At 48.5% G+C, this 15,360-nt stretch overlaps 1 protein-coding gene across 3 annotated transcripts in view; it reads right to left on the reverse strand.

Moving 5' to 3' along the window:
* The window catches only part of LOC137427602 (C-Jun-amino-terminal kinase-interacting protein 4), a 229,969-nt gene that overhangs the window by 165,989 nt on the left and 48,620 nt on the right, over positions 1–15,360 (reverse strand). The window lies entirely within an intron of this gene.

The raw sequence follows: 15,360 nt of genomic DNA on the forward strand, positions 1-15,360 counted from the left end.
GGGGGAGGGCGAAGCTCTTACCTTCACGGGTCCCACCGGATGTCTTCAAACCTGTGATATAATTAATGCCATCCGACACAGATTTAAAATGTACAAAAATACCGGCTTTATTGAAGAAATGCCGGCGAACAAGGAATGCACAATAAAATAAGATTCCTAAATGGAGCGCTCCCACATGGACCCGTATACACACAAAGGGAAAAACAAGTACAGATACATTCAAAGTACACCGCCCCCATGCCAAATAATTAAATATCCTACAGCGCGGCATTGCCGGGGCGCCTCTGGTGGAGGAGCAAGACCTCATAGCAAGGAGGAGCAAGACCTAGCAAGACCTCATAGAGGCTGCATTGGGAAGGAGAGGTGTACGCTAATTGATGGATTAATTGTATAATTAAAATCAATAAAAGATCATCACAAAATATTTTCTTAATCAATTGGCTCATGGCATAACTAAACCACTAGTGCTTCATCCAAAGATGAATTTTTTAGAAATTTAATTAAATAAGTCATTAATAAAAAAATAAATAATTAATTGATTAATCAATAAATAAATTAATAAATTAATCAATAAATAATAAATCGATTAAATGATTAATCAATAAATCAAAAATATCCTTGATAGCCACATCACTTGGTCACTCATGTCCAAATATTAGCTTCCGAGCTCAAAAGATGCCTGAGCTATTGGCCAAATGAGAAAGAAAATAAATAAATGATTAATAATGAAAATAAATAAATAATAATCATTAAAAAATTAAATTATTAATCAATTCGGTCAGAGAACACATAAACCACCACCATTTCAACAGAATCTGTGACTAAAAAGAAAAAAAAAAAAAAATCGTCATTAATCGAATAATGAAATAATTAATCGATTCATTGATTAATTAATAAATCAAAAATAGCCTTTGCAGCCAAATCACCTGGTCATTGGCATGTCCAAATATCAGCTTCCTAACTCAAAAGGTGCCTGAGTTAATGGTCAGAAGAGAAAGGAAATTTGATTAATTAAATAAGGACTTAATTAATCGCTAATAATTAAATAACTCCTCAATTAATTGATTAATCAAAAAACAAAAAATACTGTTTTTGATGAAGGCCTTGCTCACTATTGTGCCGAAATTTCAGCTTCCTAGCTCAAAGGATGGCTGAGATATCGTCCGGACAAACAAACAAACAAACAAACAACCAGAGTGAAAACTGAGTACTCCCTTTCAGCGTGCGTCACTTCCGAGCCCCCTTCGGTGCCCAGCAATGACGATTTGCAATGCCTGGAGATGGCATAGGAAAGGTGCGGTGTACAACAACCAGAGTGAAAACTGAGTACTCCCTTTCAGCGTGCGTCACTGCCGAGCCCCCTTCAGTGCCCAGCAATGACGATTTGCAATGCCTGGAGATGGCATAGGAAAGGTGCGGTGTACAATAAAGGTGAAAATAAAGGGTGTTTGTTTGTTTAATAAAGGGTTTCCTAACAGTCAAGGACAGAATGACAGCAGTCCTTAACATCATGTGTGTCCTCCCTGAGCTGTGATGCAGGCTGTACACCTCCGACGCATGCTCTGTACCAGGTGCCTGATGCGGTCCAAGGTTAAAGGTAGCACCCCATAGGTAGGCCACAAGCAACACGTAGGTCACCATAGGACGTCAGTTATTTCATAGTCTGTGTTTAGATAAGGCCATTCCCAATAATTGCATCTGCGTTGTGTCAATCAAATAAGAGTAGGCCCTTCCGTTCATTTTGGCAGCCTCCCCTTCGAAGCGACGCCATTACGCGCTCCCCAGTCTGTGCCCCACGGCCCTCCCAATTTGTTACGCGCCTTTATCAGCAGCTTCCGCTCAAACCAGCTCAGAAACCCACGAGGTAAGGCCCAAAAAGGGGGCGGAGAGCCAGGATGGAGGTGCGGCCACGTCAACCAGCCATCAAGGCGGGGCCAGTAAGCCAACACCAGCCAACCAGGGCTGAGGTGAGGTCGCCTGACAGGGCATGATATGGGCTTTGAGAGCGTTCGCTGGCTTGATTATAAAAGCGCGCACGAAAAGCCCTCAATAGGACTGACGCAACTGCACCCGTGGAAGGAGGTTGACCTTCAGCTCTGAGCGGGGAGAAGGAGGCGCTTGACCTGGGACTTGTCGTGATTACGAGAGAACTGAAGCCAACGATTGGTATTGGAAGGAATTGCCCTTTGCGAGAGGGCTGACTGGGCGAGCGCGCGGCACGCATTACTAAGAACTGCAGCGTGCAGGACATTGGGGAGGGGGCGCTTGGGGCGAGTAAGACTGGTAGCACCAGTACAGAAGCGCCGGTACACAAAGTACGTACGCCGATAGCCCAAGCTTACCTCCCCCCCCCCCGTCATTATAATTGTCCGCTCGCGTTACACTACGTGAAGAGCTGATTGCCGAGTTTCGTCTGCTGGACCGGAGCCGGACTGGAGCCTGGACACCATCGCCGGACCTTCCACCCTACCATCTGCATCCCCGTGTGAGTCTGGAGTCTGAGACCGATATCTGAGAGCGATCGGGCCCGAGTCCAGGGAATAAGTTAAGACTGTAGTTAAGACTGCCCTGTGTACTTTTCCTTCCTCTTTCTTTCTTGTACATTCTTTCGTTTCCTCTTCTTCTTTGTACATTTGTAATAAATTGCCCTGTTCTTTCTGGTTTCTCCTCAATCCAATCGTTCTAGTCTTTTCTCCATTGGGTAAACGCGGCACGATTCGGAACCGCTATAATCGGGTTAGCCATTGTTAACAGCTCGGATTGCGGATCGCTATCCGCTCGGCGTTTCCACCTGATATCCATGATTCGGGCGGGAGTTATTCCCTCGTTTCCGGTCAGCGTTAGTACTTAGGTAGTAGCGAATCCCTAGGCCTAAAAACCCTACCTAACGCTGCCCGGGAAGGACGTTATAACCCCCAGGATCGCGTCGGCCAGATAAGAGACAAGGGGATTAACCCCCTCTTGATAAGGGGAGAGCCGACGTCGGAGATCCGCAACAATTGGTGTCTGGGGGTGGGATTTGGGACCCGAACCAAATTTCTTATCTTTTGGACAAAATTTGGTCAAAATTACGAGCGGCCGAAATTTTATTAACACCCAAATTTGAATCGTGCCATGGATAGCCAAGGCGATCGGATGCCGGTGAGGGTAGATGAAGAGGGGTTAGAATTAAACCAGGACCCCCGGGAAGAAGTGGGACAATAGGGAGAGATGTAGGAGAAAATTTATGAGGATGCAGCAGTAGGGGTTGCAGGCGAGCAAGATGGCGGCGCCTCGCACGTGGCGGCGAGAATCGAGCCCGCAGCGCCAATAGATATGGGCTTATTTATGACCCACATGATGGCCTTTATGGTCAAAACGGAGGATAGTCTGAAAAAAATGAGTGGGCAACTGGACACCCGAGGGGAGGAAATAAAAGAGTTGGGGGACAACTCCACTCGGGAAATAAAAGGGTTAGAAAACAGAATGGGGGAGCAATTGGAAAGTCAAATTGGGGGGCTAGAAAGCAAATTGGGGGGATTAGAAAGCAAATTTGGGGGATTCGGAAGCAAATTGGGGGGCCAGTTGAAGGCCGTGAATGGCCAAGCCAGAGAAATAAACGAGGGGTTAGCGAGGGAGGCAGCCAGGTGTGAAAGAAAAGCATTGGGGAAGGACATTGACTGCAGGTCAAGCGGGAAAGGCACACGGGTATGCGACGGGGTAGCACGACTTGAGGAGCGCGGGTTAAGCGAGGTTGAGCAAAGCACAGCCGGGTGGACCGGGATAGAAATCGTGACGCAGGGTATGGGAAAGCCGACGACCGCCGAAGTAGAAGGGAGAATTTTATCAGCGCCAGCGGTCGTCAAGCTGAATAAGGAAAATGAAATAATTATGGTGGAAATTGGGATTGGAGAGATGGCGGACTTAGAAGAGCAATCGTGGGAGGAAGAGATGGAAATTGTACAAAGTCTGTGTTCACCTCATGATGCCGTACTTGCTAATCCCAATAAAGATTTGCAGGTGCGTGAAGAGAGAAGAATCCCAAAGGTGAGTCAGGTTGTATATGGCGTGAAAAGGTTTGGCGCGAAAGGATTTTTCGCGCGCTTGGGATCCCGGCGTCACCCGGGCGCTTGTGGGAGGTCCGTGGTGCGCTGTGTGAGAGGAAATGGTGCGCGTGTGCGAACGGCGTCGGAGCGAGAGTATGAAACCGAGAGCGAGGGAGAATGCACAATGGAGTGTATGTGTGAGAGTGAGTGTGATACAGAGAGTGAGATGGATGGAGAGAGTGTGCGAGGATGCACACCGGAGATGGATGAGGAGAGTGTGCGGGGATGCACACCGGAGCGGGCGAGTGGGTATGTGCAAGAGTGCACACCCGTGAGTGTTACGGAGTACGTAATGAGAGAGTGTGCGCAAGAATGTGCGCAAGAAGAGTGCACAACAGAGTGTGTGGGAAGCGTGTGTGCGCCTGGTTGTGCGGTAAGGGAGTGCGTACTGAAGTGTCTGAACGGCATGAGTGCGCCTGGGTGGTATGCACAGAGAGAGAGTTCAGTAGAAGAATGTGTGGGATGTATGGGCGGCGCTGGAGCGCCGCGTTTGTTAAGTGCAGAAAGAGTCACGAGGTGTGGATGTGAGCATGCGACTCGAGCATCGACGCTGACCGGGGCAGCGCTTAGGCCGGCGTATAGCCGACGCGAGCTCTCGGGGTGTGGTGTTCTTTGTGTGCTGCAGGGGCCGGCGGGGATCATTTCCGCGGCGCTCTCGCAAGGAGCGCCGTGCACGATTCGGGCCGGGCCCCGCCTTGTATGGTCGGTGCCGCGCTTTCGCGGGCAAGGCGATCAGCACGGTTTGAGGGGAGAAAGGCCAGCTCGGACCTTCGCCCCCTGGTGGGCGAGTTGTTCCGACCGGGGGAGGTTGGGTCATCGGGACGGAGACCGAAAGGCTAAGCGCCGAGATGGACCCTGGAACCGCGGTCCAAGTATGCCTCCTCCGCAGAATCGAAAATGCCAGATGGACCCAACCAACAGGAGACCGACCATCCGCATGCATTGCCGGCTTTTCGAAGCCGAGCAGTAAAAAATGTATTGCTGCACCGGGAGGCGCAAGGATAGTGGACAAATGGCGATAGTGATGTAGAGGGATGGTAGCTCTACCATTCCTCACATCATTTATTGGGGCAAAGGAGCGATAGACTTATGGGGTTTGGCAGTGAAAACTAGCCAGGGAGGGCTAGGATGTTAGGAATTTAGAAAGATGACGTTAGGAGACCAAGATTTCAATAGTGACATGTGGACAGGTAGTGGGGACGTAGAGAGATTAGATGGATGATAATGACGAGGGAGTGCTTGGTACAAGGGATGACGGGAAGCACTAGTATTAGAAGGGAGTAGATAGCTAGATGGTGTGTGTGTATGAGCTTGAGGTTTAGGTGTAAATGAGGCATTGTGAATGGAAGTCCTTGTAGTGCTGGTGAGCAAATGAGGCAATGCTCGAGAGGGATGTGTGTGTGTGTGTGTGTGTGAAAGTGTATGAATGGAGTATTGAGGATGTGTGTAATTGTGTTGTGTGACTGACTTGCATAGGGTGCAAGTGGGAAACAGGAATGAGAGCACAAGAGTGTGCAAGAGAGCTTGGTGATATGGAAAAGATGGTGTGGAGCAAATGGTGTGTGGTATGAGTGGTGTGGAGTGCATGGTGTGAAGGAGTGGATGGGGGAAGATGGACCCCTTCACGAATACCCAGGGAGGGTAGTTTAAAGTTAGGTAGAGGGAGTAGGTAGATTTGGTGGATATTGACATCTGTGGTGCGTGCGGTGGCAATGAAGTGCTTAGAGGGTGCATAGGTGAAGTGGAATGGCTGGGCGTGTGAGCCTGTTAGTGCGTGTGGTTATTGAGCACTTCGCCACTGGTAGTCTGTCGGCCAGGTGAGGCCGCAGGTAGGCTTTGAGAGCCAGGTAGAGCTGTGTAGAGTTCAGCAGGGCCCGAGGATCCTAAACAGAGGACCGGGTAGCCCAATGCCAGAGGGGGCATAGAGGGGGTAAGTGCCAGGGAGGGCCTTCCCCAGGTTAGGGTAGTGAGGAGCTAGGCAAGCTCGGGTGGCGACTTCAGTGGCGTAGGTGCGCAGGTAAGTAGACCTGCTGGGAGAGCCACACGACCCAGCCCCGAAATTGTGCGAGGGCACAGATGGAAAAATGGGGGGAGTGAGACCCCAAAATTGGGAGAGCACCACAGTATGGGCAATGGGAATTGGTTTTTAGAACCACATATACGTGGTTCAAAACCAAAACCCTACCTAATAGTGTAAGATGGCCAATTGGATTGGCAGGGCAAGACCCCGGGTAGTTTAAAGAGTTAATGTCAATTAGAAGGATAGATAGGATGAACATCTCTTTGCACCATCCGCATCCACTCACCGAGGTGACATGACTCCACACCAGGTTTTTGCAAGTATTTTGGAATGTAAGACGCATCTTGACGTGGGTGAGACATTGTATGTTATATTCCATCCCTTCCTTCTTGGGAGGGATTGGGAACGAATTTGGAATTAGGAGGGAATGGGAAAGATAAAACGTAGCGACGAATTTGTCATTTGTGTAAATACGGGGAAGGGCAAGGGTCGTGTCGGCTGACATGGGGGGTGACGTACGAGTAGGGACGAGCCTTCTCAGCTCGCTTTCCCGCGCCCTTCATGTCGCATTGCCTTGTTTTGATGTGAACACTTGTGCCCTTGCACCTCGCTAACCTCTGCTTTGTCTTCCTTCCCCACTCATGGACCTTTGGTCTTTTGTGCGAGGGGAGTGTGCAGGTGCCCTGAGCGGTGCGGCTGCACTCTTGCTGCCTGCACCCTGCTGCCTGCCTACACTGATACACCATATGGACCACACGTTCTGTGGCCTGGCACCTTTGGACCACACGTTCTGTGGCCTGGCACCTTTGCTGGGACAGACCATTGCTGCCAGCAGCATCTTGTTTGTGGACCACTGTGTTTTAAGTGGCATCAATGCCATGCAGGCGGACCACCTACGCTGGCCCTGCTGGCCAAATAAAAAAGCGGACGCGGTTCGTGCCCTTTTTATTAATTAATCCATCAAGTAAGAAGATCAAGCCAGGATCCATCGGCCCAGCGGTCAAGACAAGCAAAAGTCATCATGTATAACTTTGAAATGTTTTTGGTGCATTGGTGATAGTGCTTTTTAGGAGTGGAGTTAGGAGTGGAGGAATGGTTTATCAGAGTAGTGATGGCAATGTACAAAAGAGCACGCACAGCTGTAAGGATGAAGGACAGGAAGAGTGGTGAGTTTGAGGTGAAGGTGGGAGTGCATCAGGGGTCGGTACGAAGTCCACTACTATTTGTAGCTGTGATGGAGGTGCTGGCTCAGAACATAAAGGAGGGTTTACCGTGGGAGTTGTTGTATGCAGATGATCTGGTGTTGATTGCAGAAAGTATGGATGGACTGAAGGAGAAGATGAACAGGAGGAAGGATTGTATGGAGACAACAGGTCTGAAGGTGAATATCGGAAAAACGAAGGTGATGGCAAGTGGTAAAGCATGTGGTGAGGTGGAAAGAACTGGGAAGTGGCCGTGTGCTGTGTGCAGGAAGGGTGTCGGAGTGAATTCCATTCAATGTACAATGTGCGCTGAGTGGGTTCATCAAAAATGTAGTGGTTTGAGAGGGTCATTAACCAGTGTGGCAGCTACATTCAAGTGTAAGGTGTGCACAGAGGGAGCTGCAGATGGAGTAAATGTTGAGTTGGATGTTGGAGATGGCGTGAAGCTGGAAGGTGTGAAAACATTTTGTTACCTAGGAGACATGCTGAATGGAGAAGGTGGATCAGACTCGGCCACGTTTGCTCGAGTGAGATGTGCATGGAAGAAGTTTCGGGAACTGAGTGGCGTGCTGACGAGGAGGGGAGTGTTGTTGAAGCTGAAGGGAAAGGTGTGTGCTGCATGTGTGAGAAGTGTTATGATTTATGGGAGTGAGACATGGGTAATGAACGTAGTGCAGCAACGAAGGCTGAAAAGGGTGGAAATGTGAATGGTTCGGTGGATGTGTGGAGTATCGTTGAGAGAGAGGAAGACAAATGATGAATTGCGAAAGATGATGGGAATAGAGCCTGTGATGGATGCTGTGAAGAGAAACAGGTTGAGATGGTTTGGTCATGTGTTGAGGAAGGATGAAAGTGGCTGGTTGAGAAGAGTGATGGAAATGAATTTATTTTTATTTTTTTTTGTATACTGAATCGAGGCTCGTGAAAGAGCTAACATATACTTCACAAACAAATCAACCAGACAAACAAAATATATAAAAAGAGGGAGCGGAAAACAAGATGGGGAGAGAAGGGGAAGCACACAAACACAACATTTGAGAGCAGGGAGATGTGTGGAAGGGAGAGGGCTTGGGGGGAGGAGGCGTGGGAAGGGGGGGGGGTGGAGGGAGAAGTATAAAACACAAGGACACCAAGGACTTCCAGGACAGAAGTTGGTATTTCAAAAAAGTGGAATTGGGGTGAAATTAGCGGGGGTAGAAAAGATCAAGGTTTTGGATGGGGGAAGATAAGAGATGGTGGTGAACAGCTGTTTTAAAGACCTGGAGGGTGGAGTGGGATTGAAGAGAGTGAGGGAGTTTGTTCCAGAGGCGGGAGAAAAGAGGAATGAAGGAGTGAAGGTGAGCAGAGAGTCTTGATTTTGGCAGTTTGACCATAAGAGGGTTGCAGGCAGATCTTGTGCGACCTGTAGGAATATTTGCGGGACAGAGCCCAGAGAGAGCTGGGGGGGCAAGGCCAGAGAGGAGTCGGTAGAAGACGGAAAGACCACCAACCTGCCTGCGGTGAGTGAGTGAGAGGCCCTTGGAGTTAGCTTCATCGCGGGAGATTCCAATGATTCTGAATGCTTTGGTTTCAACAGCGTGAAGACAAGCTGGGTGTGAGGCAGGAGCACCAGCCCAGAGGGGAGAGCAGTATTCCATTGAGCTGCGGATGAAAGCCTTGTATGTTTTGAGGAGCTCAGGTGTGCCAAGGAAGGACTTCGCACGACGGAGGATGCCCAGTCGGCGACTGGCTTTGGAGGCCAGATTTGAAATGTGGTTTTCCCAGGAAAGATCATGGCAGATAGTGAGACCCAAAAGCTTGAGTGACAGAACTTCTTGGAGAGGATTATTCAGAAAGTGGATGGGAGGGTAGTCCAGTCGGTCTTTTCGGAGAGACATCGTAAGAGTGTGAGATTTGTCAAGATTGAAAGACATGTTCCACTTGCTTGCCCAGTCTGTGATTTTGTCCAGGTCTGCAGAGAGTGAGGAGGCTGCAGACTGCCGATCTGAGGGATGAAGAATGGAGCGACAGAGAGTAGAGTCATCAGCAAAGAGATAGAGGATTTTCAAGAGAGTCAGAGAGATCATTGATAAAGACCAGAAAAAGCACAGGGCCCAGAACACTGCCTTGTGGAACTCCAGCCTGAACAGGAAGAGGAGATGAGAGAAACCCATTCAGGGCCACACGTTGACTACGACTAGAGAGGAAGTCCGCCAGCCATGCGTGGAGATTTCCATGGATACCAAAAGAGGAGAGTTTGGTGAGCAGAGCGGGGTGCCAGACCGTATCGAAGGCACGTGATATGTCAAGGGAGACTGCTCTAATTTCCTGTTTGGCATTGAGGACCTCCATCCATTGTTGAGAAAGCAGAAGCAGCATGTCCAGAGTAGAGTGTCCAGGTCTGAAACCAAATTGATGATCAGAGATCAAGCCATTGGAGGAGAGGAAAGATTTCATATCTGAAGCAATGATGGATTCCATGACTTTGCTGATAATTGGGAGAAGGCTGATTGGTCTGTAGTTGCTGGGATCTGTTTTTGCACCTTTTTTTGCGCAAAGCGGTGATGTTGGCAGATTTCCAAGCAGATGGAAGATGACCTTGAGCAAAAGAGAGGGTGAAGAGAACAGAGAGAGGGAGTGAAAGAGCGGAAGAACAGGATTTTAGGACCCGTGGGCTGATGCCGTCAGGTCCAGTTGCAGAATCAGAGTCGAGGGTTGACAGAAACTTTTCCACCTTGTCAGGAGGAAAGGACACAGTGTCCAGGAGCAGCTGGGTACGACTGGGTACGGTGGGTACAGAGAGGGATGGGTTTGGGACACAAGATTTAGAGGCAAACACAGAGTTGAGGCATTCAGCTTTTTCACGTGCGGAGTCAGCCGTGTGGCCATTTGAGGTGAGGGAGGCGATGGAGGGGGAACAAACACCAGAAACAGATTTGACCAGACACCACCAGGATTTGGAAGAGGGAGACAGATAAGAGAGTTCGGTCCTGAGAACGGAGAGATATTGTTTCCTGGCTCTCCTGAGGGTGGACACACACTTGTTTCAGGCTTTGTGAAAGGAAATGAGATTTCCTTCCGTTGGATTTGCTTTCCAGGAGACGAAAGCAAGTTGTTTCTGGGCAATAGCCTCACCACAAGATTCCGTGTACCATGGACGGGAGGAAGGGTATGACAACAGAAGACGAGATGGGATAAATCTGTGCATGAGAGAGAGCAGTTTGCTTTGGAAGAATTCCCAGGAAGAATTTATGTCAGAGGCAGTAGAGATGGGAGACCAGTCCAGATGATTGATAGCTGCTTGAAGACCGTGCCAGTTGGCCTGAGTGAAATGCCAGACTCGTCGACGCTGAGGAGGCTCTATGAGAATGGTCAGAGAGATGTCCACTTTAACAAGCACATGATCAGAAGAGCCGATTGGAGCAGAAGAAGAGCAGCAAATATTTTCAGGGAAGTTAGTCATAACCAAGTCCAGAAGAGAAGATGCTCCGTTGACTGAAATCCGGGTCGGGAAATTGACAGATTGTGTCAGTCCCAGTGAGTCACAGAAGTCCTTTGCTGAAGAGCCATGGCTGGTGAGAGAGGTACCCACACCCAGCCAACTGGCATGGTGACAGTTGAAATCACCACATATGAGGAAGAGAGAGTTGGGATGGGTATATAGAAGTTGGTCCATATTCTCAGACAGCGAGATGTAGATGGAGTCATCACTGTTTGGTGGACGGTACAACACACATATGAACAAAAGGTGGGAGCGAAGGGGAAGCTGTAGCCAAAGGTATTCCTGGGGGTGAGGTGGAGAGAGGGCAGTGCAGGGCGAGTGAGGAAGAGAGTTTTTTATAAACATAGCAACCCCACCTCCAGGACGAGGCTCAGGTCTATCATACCGGAGGAGGGAGTAACCTGGGAGAGATACCAAGGAATCAGAGACATCATGAAGGAGGAAAGTTTCTGTTAAGCAGATCACGTCTGGTTTGTCAGAAGCAACCTGTATGGAGAGATCAAACAAGTTTGAGCGAAGGCCCCGGATGTTTGAGGTCCATACTGTTAAGGAAGAGGAAGGGGTAGCATCGGATACAGAACAGGGGGGGGGGGGGGGAGCGGTAGAGTAAGATCTGGAAGAGGAGGAAGAGGTAGGGAGAGCTGTTGAAGGTGTGTCGGACATTACAGAATAGCTTGGAGAAAGGGAAGAATGGGGCAGACAAAAGGTTTGATGGTGATTGGGAGAGGCGCAGTGAGGTGTTATTTGACGAGGGGGAAGAGCGAGGCATAACGTTGAGGGAGATGAAGGTGAAAGTTGGAAGGGGGAAGAAGCGGGGAGGACGCTTTGAGGAGGAGGGGTGAGAGGGGAGTCTAGGAGGGGAGGAGCGAGGGAGAGTCTCGGAGGGGAGGGGTGTGGGGGGAGATTTGAAAGGAATGGGTGATTGGGAAGATTTGGAGGGGAGGGGCAAGGGGGAAGATTTGAAAGAGATGGGTGATGGGGATGATTTGGAGGGGAGGAGCAAGGGAGTAGATTTAGAGGGGAGGGGTGATGGGAAATGGGATTTTGGGGTGATGGGATTTTGAAAAATGTACGATTAATGGGAAACGAACATTTATTGCAAAATGAGTTTCTTGAGACATTCGAGTCAAAAATACGTTTGAGGACGCTGGAGGGAGGATGGAGTGCTGGAGAGTTTAGGGAATGAATGAAAGATGCACTATAAGAGATGGAATTTTTTTTTGGAATGAATAGATTTGGTGAGCAAGTCGAAAGCATCCTTTTATAGAAGAAGTAGAAAAAGGTGTTATAGAATATGACAGAATACAGGTCTTCAGGGGTCAGATGAGACATTTTTTAACAACGTGATCACGTGATCACAAACAACGTGGTCGAAGAACGAACGAACAAATAAGAACGAATAAACGAATAAGAGCAGAAGGAAATGTTTTTTTTTTGTTTGTTTGTTTTTTGAGATTTTAAAACAAGGAAGTATGGGATGAAAAGACCGTGAAAAGCAGAGACCGGAAATTAATTGCAGCGCAATCGGAGAACCGCTGAGACAAAAACAAAGCCTCAAGCCAAGGTCGGACACGGTAGCCTAGTACTACACTTAAGCCTCAGAATACGCGATAAGAAAGACCGACGATTCTGTACACAGGTATGAAAAACCAACGCCAAGAATACTATTAAAGACACCCCAATAGGTACATACACCAAGAGAAAGATACAGTTTCGACAAAAACACAATTGTGAAAAGTTACTTAACTTCGAAAGCGAGCGCGCATGGACAGCTTTGAAGAGACGAGACCTCCAATCTTGCGCATGCAAGGAAGTGGAGGACATAAGTAGAGGACGTCGAATGTAGAAGGAAGTAGAGGACGGGGAAGACCGAGAAAGACTTGGCTAAAGATGGTCGATGAAGAAATGCGGGCAAGGGCGTTAACAAGGGGAGATGCAGAAAATAGGGCAAAATGGAGAAGATTGTCATGGGGACCGCAAGGCTAACCCCCGCTCTTGCAGGGAAAATGGCCTTAAAATGCCTGTTGTTTTTGTTGTTGTTGGTGATAGTGCTTTTTGTGCATTTTTTATTATGGTGCATCTATTGGTACATATGGGTATGGTGTATTAGTGCAGTGCATGGCAATGGTATTTCCTCTTTTCAAAATTCCTTTTTATTTTTCCCACAAAAGACAGGTCCTGGGTTATAGTTGTAAATACAGACTTGGCATTTAATATGGAATATTTTTTTGTGGGGGTGAACTTACTTTTCAAGATGACTTGGAACCAAAAGTTCATTGGAATTATGTTGAAATTATTCTAGATTTTGTTCATGTGACCTTTAAAAGAAACAAAAACCAGATTTGACATTTCGAAGCAAATAAATTGATCCTTGAAAGTGATGTAAACTGATATAAACTCAATTCATGGACAGTACTGTGTTAAACTTCTGTACGTTTTCCAGAAGTATCTCTTTATTTTGCACATTAGCCAAAAAAAATTTTCAACAAAAACAAAAGCTAAATTATGACTGGGATTATGGACAGTAAAATTACAGTTCAGTACTTCGTGTAACCCCCACGAGCATTCAGGAGAGCACGTATACGTTGAGGCATGCTGTTCACGAGATTTGCCAAGGTTTGGACAGGAATCGCTTGCCTTGCAGTGACAATAGTCTGCTGCAATTCACGCAGAGAGGTAGGCTGCTGGACCAAGTTGTCGATTTGACGCGTTAATTCTGCCCACAAGTTCTCCATCGGATTCATATCCGGGGACTTGGCAAGCCACTCCATATGCTCTACACCACAGTCAGCAAGAAAGTGTTGGATCATGCGAGCACGATGAGGCCGTGCATTGTCATCTTGGAACACAAACTTTCCTCGAAAGGCTGCACGAGAAAATGGACGCAATGTTTCTTCCAGAATGACCCTGTACTTGAACTGGTTCAGGTTTCCATTCAGAACAACCAGGTCAGTTTTGCCCCCTGCATGAAAAGCAGCCCAAACGGTCACCCCACCACCTCCAGCTTGGACTCTTGGCACTATACAATCTTTGTTGTGGGCTTCATGCACTTGTCTGCGCACTCGGACGCGGCCATCTTGACGATAGACCAGAAATCTAGACTCGTCACTGAAGGTCACGTGATCCCAGTGTCCTGGCTGCCATTGACGGTGCTCTCTGGCCAACTGCAATCGGCGCTGGCTGTGTTGTCTGGTCAGGCGTGGCTTTCTCAGGGGACGCCTGGCACGATAGCCTGCTTGAACCAGTCGTTGGTTGCCTCGCCTTCTGGATACAGGCACATTTGTCAGTTGCTGCCACTCAGCCCTAAGCTGATTAGCTGACTTGGTACGGCTATTGCAGACTAACCGGTGCAGCTGGCGATCATCTCTCCTTGTGGTTCTGCGTGGACGTCCTGGCCTCGGTATTGGAGTAGGGACACCCCTCTGAGCATTTCGTTTCAGGATCTTTGACACCTGACTTTGAGTGATGCCATACTGCCGAGCAATAGCATGCTGTTTCATGCCAGAATTTCGTAAAGCCACCACTCCATGACAAACAGCATTGTCAAGTTGACGGACCACCTCCAGAGGAAGCGGCAATAACTTTTGTGGACGTGCAGCAGTTGTTTTCCACTAATACAGAACGCAACAACCCTTATATACCCGATTGTGAAGCCAATCGTCAAATGTACCTGTCCTTACATTTTGTCATGCCACCTGTGATATAATCCTGTTATTGACTTCTTGCTGTGAAGTCTACAACCCCCTCTTCCATTACCCCCAATTGTTCCCTGGGGTCCTAGGTCAACTGTAACTCTTCCTCTTCTATCTCCCCAACCGGCATCCGATCGCCTTGACCATCCATGGCACGATATAAATTTGCTTGTTAATAATAAATTTCGGCCGCCCCTAATTTTGACCAAATTTTTTAGATGTTATAAGAAATTTGGTTCGGGTCCTTTCCCATACCCAGACACCAATTGTTGCGGATCTCGGGTTACGGCGCTCCCCTTACCGAGGGGGGGGGGGGGTTAATCCCCTCGTCTATTAAGCTGGCCGTCCGAGTCCTTAGAAGATATCGCGCTCCTTCCGTTCGGAAGCAGGGCGATACTCCTGCCCGAGCCGCGGACAAGATGGAATATTGCCGAGCGATTTAGCAATCCGAAGCTCGAGCTGTTTAGCTGCAGTCTAAACCCGATTCTAAGCGGTTCCTATATCGTGCCACTGGTATTCAATTGGGAAAAGACTAAAGCGACCGGATGAGAGGAAAACCCAAAGAATAAGAAGGAACACAGAATTTATTATACAACACTCAAGAGGAAACGAAAGGCAAGAATATACAAAAGAAGGAAATAAAAGGACATAGGGCAAGCTTAGACAGTCTCATATATCACTCCAGGACAGAACAAACACACTTCCACGAAAAGGTGGTGGTGGTGGGAAGGAAGAGAAGGTTCATGCAGATGTTAGGCGTCGAGGTCCGGCTCCGACCTCGCGCTCCGGTCCACGCTCCGGGTTCGAGGCGAAACCCGGCAAACAGCTCCGCGTGTCGTTGAACACGACCGGACAATTATATCGCGGGGGGGAGGAGACT

The sequence above is a fragment of the Myxine glutinosa genome, chromosome 1 (genome assembly GCF_964187855.1).
Source record: "Myxine glutinosa chromosome 1, kmMyxGlut1.1, whole genome shotgun sequence".
In the NCBI taxonomy this organism is placed as follows: Eukaryota; Metazoa; Chordata; class Myxini; order Myxiniformes; family Myxinidae; genus Myxine; species Myxine glutinosa.